Here is a 9129-nt window from a genome sequence, read left to right as displayed (position 1 = left end):
TTGCTGACTCTAGGAAGGAACATAATTCAAGTTTGGTTCCATTCATTTCATTCCCCTTAGAATCATTGGGGAACCAAGGTATGGACCTACTAGCTTTATCTAGAATTCTCCAGGTTGCTATGATCTTATCTTTCATCACAGTGGACTTCTGGAAAGAAGTCTGAGAATGTTTTCATGGGCAGCTACAGAAATCAATGCATGGCTACAAGAAGAACCTTGTGGAATGTACTGAGAATAATGCTGGTGTGCAATGATGGGAAGAGCAAGGAAGAGATGATGGGGGTGTTTCGATTGTAAACTATACACAGGATTAGGCCTTCACTACTGACTAGGTACAACCTGGGAGGAGTTAAGATGGTGACCCCTAGGTCATTAAGAGATGTCAGCCTGGCTAATAGCACCTTACTGCCTTCCCTCTGCCCACTTATGGGAAAGCAGCTCCTTCCACTGATAGTGAATCCCTAAATTTGCTCCCTTTTCATTTGTTCTCAATTGCTCCTAGCATCTGCTTGCAGATGAGGGGATAAGACAGAAAAGTGTAGGCTCACTTATTTCACTTTCATGTCTGGATTATCTAAATGATCATGTAATTTTATGGCCATTAATATTGATCTTGCCTGGTATGCATAGATTGAAAGGGAGAGTAGGGTGTTTTTTTTCTTTTAGACAGGAAACATTTTTCTTGCTCAGTCACAAGCTGAGAGGAGAGTGTGTGGGGGGGGCTAGTTAGAGACATATAGAGACAGAGAAACAGAATCAGAGAGAGATGAGAGACACGGAAAGGCTGATATTTTCCACCCCCATAAGTGTACCAGGGTACACTTGAGTAGACTAATAGAGATACCGTTAGACCCCAGATTGTCAGTTCAGGCAGCTGCATGCTGAAAGTGGAACAGAAAACAGCTGCTTTAGTCAGAGAGGCTTTGGGTGACTGGTTTCTCTGTGCTACAAAACCATGCTCCTAAGGGGAGGGAGAGCTCCCCAAAAGTGCTGTAACAGGCATGTGGAAGCTCTAGATTAAAGTGTCTGAAGTTATCAGTGTTTGGCTGGGGGCACCTGCCCTGGTGAGTACCTCTTGGTGGTTTTTAAAAGAAAATTTAATTAAATCAATTGTTTTTACCCCCTAAATGAGGCTTCAGGAGCGCAACAGAAACATTCACTTTTCATTGCATTATTCCGGGTAAACAAGAAATAACTGGTTATAGAAATACGAGGATCCAAATATTATTCTTTTAAGTGAGTGGGTGTCTGGTTCCCTGGACACATTTACTTTGAGAACCACATCCTTCCAGAAGTCTATGTGTGAATTTAGAAGCTTTAAACATGCCCAGTTGAACAGAATGGAAAGCTTTTCAGGGGAAATCAGGAGAACTGCCTAAGAATTAGTTAGGTATGCAAGGTAGGCAGTTAGTGGCATGACAGCTTGGTCCTGCCCAAGCACTGATGTTAGGAGCTGCAGTCCCCCAGCCTTCTTCAGATACTGAAGAGGTAACTGCTTACAAATACTAGGCTCTAGAACTGAAAACCCTACCTGGAGTTTAGAGCCACTGTGTCCTCAATAATGTAACAAATTAATCAACAAACCTTTATTAAGCTTTTTTTTTGTGAGGCAATTGGGGTTAAGTGACTTGCCCAGGGTCACATAGCTATTAAGTGTCAACTGTCTGAGGCCAAATTTGAACTCAGGTACTCCTGACTCCAGGGCCAGTGCTCTTACCACTGCGCCACCTAGCTGCCCTTATTAAGCATTTTCTATGGGCTAAACTAGGTGCTGAAGATACAAAGACAAAAATAAAACTCAAGGAGTTTACATTTTATTGGGGGAAGTAACATGTATGCACATAAGTAGATACAAAGTAAATACAAGGTAGTTTCCGGGGAAGGCAGCTAGCTGGCTGATGAAGAAAGGCTGTAGGTGGTTTTTGGACTGAGTTTTGAAGGAGACCAGAGATTCTAAGGAGTGAAGGTGAAGAGGGAATACATTCTTATTTAAGCAAGGCCATTGCCTGTGCCCATTAAGAACAAATAACAAGAAGATCAGTTTGGTCATAACATAAAACATGTGAAGGAGAGTAGTGTGTGATGAAACAGGAAAGGTAGTCTGGGGCCATATTAGGTAGGGTGCTGAATGTCAAACAGAACTGTTTGTACATGGTCTTTTTTTTTTTTTAATTAAATTTTTTTTTTTTAGTGAGGCAATTGGTGTTAAGTGACTTGCCCAGGGTCACACAACTAGTAAGTGTTAAGTGTCTGAGGCCAAATTTGAACTCAGGTACTCTTGAATCCAGGGCCAGTGCTCTATCCACTGCGCCACCTAGCTGCCCCAGTACATGGTCTTTAAAGCAATAGGGAGCCACTAGAATTTCTTGAGCAGGATGATGACATGACCCGTACTTTGAGAGTATCATTTTGGTATTTGTTTGGCTGCTAGGCCAACAGGAATGCTGGGCCTGGAGTCAGGAAGATGCATCTTCCTGAGTAAAGATCTACCCTCAGACACTTACTAGCTGTGTGATCTGGGCAAGTTACTTAACGCAACTCAGTTCCTCATCTGAAAAATGAGCTGAAGAAGAAAATGGCAAACCACTCCCCTATTTTTGCCAAGAAAACTCCAAATGTGGTCAATGAAGGGTTGGCAAGACCGAAAAAAGACTCAACAACAACTGCAACAAAATTTGTTTGGAGTATAGCTTAGAAAGGGGAAAGTCTTAAGGTAGGATAAAAAAAACCACCAAAACAATTAGGAGGCTACTGTAATAGTCCAGGCAAGAGTCATTAAGAGCCTGAACAAAGCTGATGACATCCATTAGAGAGGGAGATGGTTGCTCCCTAAGGTTAGGAGACCTAGGAATTGTAACTTGGGTTTATTTGGTGGGAAGGCAGCAACAGTCTAGTTTATGGGCAGGCAGATTAGCTATCTCTTCCCCTCCCCCCCCCCCCATGCCCCTACCCACTTCCTTTGCTGTTTATCCTGCTGTATGCTTTGAGTGAACACTTATTGCATGTAAATGCTTCCAGGGTGTCTAACAAATGATTCTTAGGAGGCTGGAAGCTCCTGAGTAGTGGCTTTGATTGATTTTTAAAAAATTATTTATTTTTGTTTTGTTTGCTGGGCAATGGGGGTTAAGTGACTTGCCCAGGGTCACACAGCTAGTGTTAAGTGTCTGAGGCCGAATTTGAACTCAGGCACTCCTGACTCCAGGGCCAGTGCTCTATCCACTGCTCCACCTAGCTGCCCCTGCTTTTTTTTTTTAATATCCTTTTTTTTTTTGGTGAGGCAATTGGGGTTAAGTGACTTGCCCAGGGTCACACAGCTAGTAGGTGTTAAGTGTCTGAGGCTGTATTTGAACTCAGGTCCTCCTGAATCCAAGGCCAGTGCTCTATCCACTACTCCACCTAGCTGCCCGCTGCTTTGATTGATTTTTAACTTCAAAGAGCTAAGGAAGTTAGAGTAGGTTACATACTGATTTTCACTGATGAAATCATTTTTCTTTTCTTGACTTAGGATGTTTCTCGTCCATCTCTTGAGAAGTCCTAAGCCCTATTTCCCTGGAAATTCCCCTCCAAGGATGCCCATCCCCTTAGTGAGTATGGAAAATGTTGGAAGTCCCCTGTTCCCGTGGTAACAAATTTTTTCAGAGAAATCCTTGAAGCTAAATTCTCTTTTGGTGGTAAAGAAAAAACGAAGAATTTGGACTGAAAACGGTTCCAAATTTAAAACCATAGCTTAAAATAGTCCCTTCTTTTTGTAAAAATTCACACTGTTCAAATATCGTTATCTGGAAATGAAAAGCTCTAGAACACGCTTCCCTGTTGAGTTTTTAAGGGTTAGGGTTAGGCCCAGCCCTTGCACCTTGAGTCTTCGTCCACCCTACCCCGCCCAGCACGCTACCCCTTTCTACTTCCCGCTTTTTTTCTTTTCTTTCTTTCTTTTTTTCTTCTTGCCTTCTCCCTCGCCCCGCCCTCCGTCTCTCTCGGCCCTACTCTTCGGCTCCGGGTCCGGGCTAGAGGTCCTGGGGCGCAGGCGCATCAACAACACTGCGAGACAGCCATTGGAAAGGATGGGGCGAGGTTAGACGGAAGGGAAAGGGTGGGAGGTGCCACGCGGGGGCGGGGCGGGGCGGGCACGCGCTCACTGGGCTGACGCCATGACGCCGTGACGCCAGGCCGGTGTGTGTCCGTCTGTGTGTGTGTGAGTGTGCGCGCTCTGCGTGTTTGTATGTGTGTCCGCCCGGCAGGTCCCGGATGTTGCGGACAGTATGAGGTGAGCGCACGGGGACAGGGACCAGCAGCTGTCGCGGCCGCTCTCAGGTGAGTGGGGGGAGGAGAGAGAGGGGGTTGTCCAGTCGGAGTGGGGGGGGGGGCGCCTTCCTAAGGGGCTGACCAGACACCCCCCCCCCCAACACACACATACATATACACACCCTTCCTTCTTTACCCTACACTCGGACGATGGCGTGAATCTGGCGTCTCTTCAACCATCCGTCCTTTCCCTCCACTCTGGCACTGAATTCATGGACACTCAGCCCTCCCTCTTCTCCGTCCCCTTCCCCCCCCCCCCATTCACTCCCTTTGCCCCATCCCCCCCCATGCCAAATAGTGAGCTGTCGCCGGAGGCGAGGGGAGAAGGCAATACGCATGCGCGAGCGCTACCAAGGCGGGGTATGTGTTCGTTCGCTGTTTTGGGGGCGCATGCGCAGCACCGTGCTGCAGGGACCTGCTGGATAACGATCCCCTTTGCCCCACGTACTCAGACAGTGGCTCAACCTGCCTGCTGCCAGATAGTGAGCTACTCCTGCTGTCCAAAGAAGAGAAGTTGAATTGTTTGAGGTGGTCTAGGGACAAAACGTTAGTTTGCCCCTGTTGCTGCCCCTGAGGCTTCCGGGGTTACACTCCCGGGTCCTCGGAACCAAGTCTTCCTCCACCACCTGGGCTTACCTGCCATTGCAGTTGCTGATTGTAGGATCACCTCCCCACTATCAAAATGCTACACCTTTTGAAGTCATTACTCTGATTATTGTGAACGCCCTGTAAATACAACTGTATGCAGCTCTAGGTGGCCGGTTTCAGAAGGGGGCAGCCTGTCTCCTCTGGGAAGGAGGACTTGGTGGTTATGAATCATGACACTATAAAATAGGTTTTTCCCTGATATAAAGTACTTTTCTGTTTAAACACAAAGAGTGTGGTGTAATGGTTAGAACGGGAAGTCTGAGTCAGGTCATCTGAGTTCTCCTCCCTGTTTTGACACTGCCTTGTTCTGTGCCACTGTCCGTTGTAGAATCTGCATATAAGACTTTTTAGCAGCACATAGTTGATGCTTAACAAACATCAAATGAAGCAATTAGAAATTATTGGTTTCATTTTCAATGGGGGAAATAATGTTTCTACTTGTAGATTAGAGATTAAAATAGTTAAATCTCAGTGGCCTAAACCCCTTCTCCTTTCTGCTTGGCCATTTCACTGCTCTTTTCACTGCCACAAAATAGAGTTAGAGAGTGAGAAGTAAAGTAAATGAAACTGAAACTAGTCAGTGTCAACTTGTTAGCAGTTACTATAAAAAGGTTAATGAAAGTAGAGATAGGAACAATTGGCTGAAATGACTGGGAGTGAGCAGGGCATTTTGGGCAGATTTCATTTATCTCTCTTATCTGAGTTAACCTTTAGCCATACTTTTAATCACTTATATACTTTGTCTCCTGCCTCTCCTATTCCATCCATTTCTTTAGGATTCAGTGGAAGGTGGTAGAGAGACTTTTTGCCCTATTTTAGACCCTGAAACCTTAATCAACATATTCTTGGGCCTTGTGGTTTATTGTTTTCTAACTTTTCTGTGTAACCTTCCCTGGTTTTTGCATAGTTGACCTTTCTTTTAGCACTGTTACCTATCACCACGGTTACAGTTAGACCTGAAAGGTAAAGTCAGAGAGAAAAACTGAAGGCCTCCTAGTAGAAACATCACTTGGTTGTGGCAAACATTCCATCATCCATGGGGAAGAGCTTAGGAAAAGCACATTCTCTTCATGTATAGACTGAGGGATTTACATTGTGACATCTCTTATAGACAGTGTAGGAGAGGAGGATGGTAATTAGAAATTTGCTTCCCTTTAAATGGAACTACTTAGAGAGGTCTGTATGATACTTGATGTTTGATGTCACCTTTCTACAGACTTACATCAGGTAATGGTAATAAAAAGGATAGATATGAACCACAGTGGAGAGGTATGAAATGACCGTTCTCTTTTGCAGGATTTTTTCAAGTGCCTAGGCCTTTAAGTTGATTATACACAAACATAGGTTTGCATATCTATACATATGAAAACATTTATCTAAATTTTCCAGGTGCTTTCTGTAGCTTGTTTTATCTAACATTTCTAAAATTGTTAAAGTTCATAGTACCCTGGATTTATAGATAAATATTATCATTGCCTTGCAGATGGGGGAGACTGAAGCAAAAAGAGATAAAGTCATCTGCCCTGGATCACACAAGTCTTTGACAGAGTTGGGAAGACGTTATAGATGTTCTGAATTCCGGTTCCTCACTATAACTTCTACACTGTGGTTCCTCCATGTAAATTCTTGTAAGATTGACTCTAATGTTTATAATAATAAGTTTTGTGTAGTACAAGATCACAATAATTTTATGAGAGCCAATCATAGTGGGTTATGAAAAGTGCTGAATTGGAAAAGCTTAGATTGGTTAACATTTATGGACTATGTGCAGAGTACTGTCCCAAGTGCTATGGAAGGATACAGTAGAAGCTGGTACAAATCTTTGCCTTTAAGAAGCTTACAGTCTGCTTATGAGGGACAGATATATTGAATTTTGGAGCAACAATGAGAGCAATTACAAAGCAACAAGGCAAAATAATAGATTATATAATTAACGAAGAAAAACAGTGAAGGAATAATTATAATGTTTCAGTGTCCATCTCTGAGAGCTTCCTGAATTAAGTGAATTTTGTTCCAGTTTTGAAGGAGGTGATGAACTTTGATGTAGAGAGTGTGTACATTAGTATTACGAAGTTACAGAGGTAGGAATTAGCAGGTTTTGCACATGGCAGAGGTTATAGGAATTGTTACAGAGGTATGGGGACAATAATTGTTAGAAATTTTTGAGAAATTTAAATTTAATACTGTGGGTAATGTGGAACTCCTTTAGCTTTGAGTCACTGGATGACTTAATGAAAATGGCTTTTGAGAAATATATTCTTTTTAAAAATAGATTTTAATGGTATTTTTTGTTTTCACATTGCCTGGTTTCCCCCGAATTCTCTCTCGCCTGCCAGAGAGCTACTCCTTATACCAGAGCATTTTTTTTAAAGTAAAAGAGAAAGAAGGAAAAAAATTGGCAAAACCAGTCAATACATTGAAAGAATTCCACACACCCCTTCTGTACAGGTATGAAGAAAGATGTTTGCTTATATCTCTTCTTTGTGGCTAAGATTGTTTTTGTTTTTTGTTTTTTATAATTTCACAATATGCATTTTGATTGTTTTGTGATAGTTGTTCTTGAGGAAGATATATTCTGAATATAAGATAAATTGGAATGGGTAGATTGGACAGGAGAGATTTAAAGCAAGGAGATCAATTAGTAGGAAGAAATCTTGGAATGAGGTATTGAGGGCCTGGATTAGGGTAGTTGTAGAAATGAAGAGGAGGCGTGATTGATTTGTGAAGGCATTTTAAAGAAAATTATTTTCATTTATTTTGTTAAATATTTCCCAATTACCTGTAAAAATATTTTTCACACTCATTTAAAAAAATTTTGAGTTCCAAATTCTTTTTCTCCCTTCTGCTCCTCCTTCTTCTTTGAGAAGGCAAACAATTTGAGACTGGTTATACATGTGAAGTCATGTAAAACATTTCCATTTTAGTCATGTTGAAAAAACCCCACAAAATAAAGCAATAAAAATGAAGAAAAATATGCTTCACTGTGCATTCAGAGTTCATCTCCGGAGGTGGATGGCATCTTTCATCGGGTATGAAGGCATTTTTTAAGACAGAAATGACAGGGCTTAGTGTTACTGACTGAATAGGGGGGCAAAGGAGAAGCAGTAAAGTGATTCCTGAGTTTTGAGCTTAGAACACTGGGAGGACTAGACAATAACTGGGAAGTATCAAAGAGGTAGTGATTTTGAGAGAAATTAGGAACTTTGTACATATTAAGTTTCACATATAATTAGGATATTCAAGTAGGTTGTTGAAGATGTGGGTCTAGAGAGGACAAGAAGTCAGGATTGAAAATGGAAATCTGGGAGTCCTCAGTATACAGATATTGGTTGGAACCATGAATGAATTGTCCTTGAGAAAAACAGGGGATTAAGGTCTGAGCTTTGGGACAGTAATCAAGCTCAAGGACAAGAAAAATCACTGGAGACAGGAAAAGGAGTTTTAGGGGTAGTATCAGAAGAGCTCGGTGTTATAGAGGCTGAGGAAAAAGAATGTTTCAAGAAGGAAGGGAGTGGGCAACATTGTCAAAGGCAGCTGATGCATTTTAAAAGATGTCAGTTTTTCTTGTTTCCCGTTATATAAAAAATGCAATATGACTCCTTTTGGAGCTAAGTAAGCATATTAATGCACTGTTAAATTATTTTAGTGGAAATTTTGCTCAGGGTGATAATAATGAACAGTCTCATGCAGGATAACAGTCTAAGCTGAAAAATCAAGGTTTGAAACTGTTTGTATTTAGGATGTAAATCTGATGGACCTTTGATGGTTTTTGTTCTTATTTGAGGAATGAAATTATATTTGTTCAGCGTGTGCTACTGTATATATGGTGATAGAGTTTCTAAAACCAAATACTAAAATTAAAGACAGGGACTTGTTCCCCTTCTTCTTGGCACATATTTTTGTTAGGTGTTTAACACATCTTTGTGCAGTTAAACTGATGTTTTGGACTATAAAGCTCAGATTATCTGTACTGATTCTTGAAATAATGGCAATATCTTAAGGAAAATATTATTTTGCCCCATTCCCCTCTAGGCACCCCACTCTTTTCCCTTTATCCTTTTTAATCCTGCAAGGTTTAATTCAGACATGACAGGGAGATCTTGCTTGTCTTTTAGAAAGTAACAGTGTGGGGCAGCTAGGTGGCGCAGTGGATAGAGCACCGGCACTGGAGTCAGGAGT

At 42.0% G+C, this 9129-nt stretch overlaps 1 protein-coding gene across 6 annotated transcripts in view; it reads left to right on the top strand.

Moving 5' to 3' along the window:
- The first annotated feature begins 4148 nt into the window (after positions 1-4148).
- Positions 4149-9129, top strand: part of LOC122755424 (speckle type BTB/POZ protein) — a 79545-nt gene continuing 74564 nt past the window's right edge. For 3 of the 6 annotated variants that reach the window (XM_044003855.1, XM_044003856.1, XM_044003857.1), the window contains exons 1-2: positions 4151-4311; positions 6434-6578. The gene's annotated coding sequence lies outside the window, so the exon portion shown is untranslated. Of the gene's footprint in view, positions 4312-6433; positions 6579-7286; positions 7399-9129 lie in introns of all 6 variants that reach the window. The other 3 variants (XM_044003858.1, XM_044003861.1, XM_044003860.1) reach the window with 3 other exon arrangements.

Source organism: Dromiciops gliroides, chromosome 4 (genome assembly GCF_019393635.1).
Source record: "Dromiciops gliroides isolate mDroGli1 chromosome 4, mDroGli1.pri, whole genome shotgun sequence".
Lineage (NCBI taxonomy): Eukaryota > Metazoa > Chordata > Mammalia > Microbiotheria > Microbiotheriidae > Dromiciops > Dromiciops gliroides.
The sequence above is the reverse complement of the archived record's forward strand: the minus strand, read 5'-3'. Positions and strand labels throughout refer to the sequence as shown.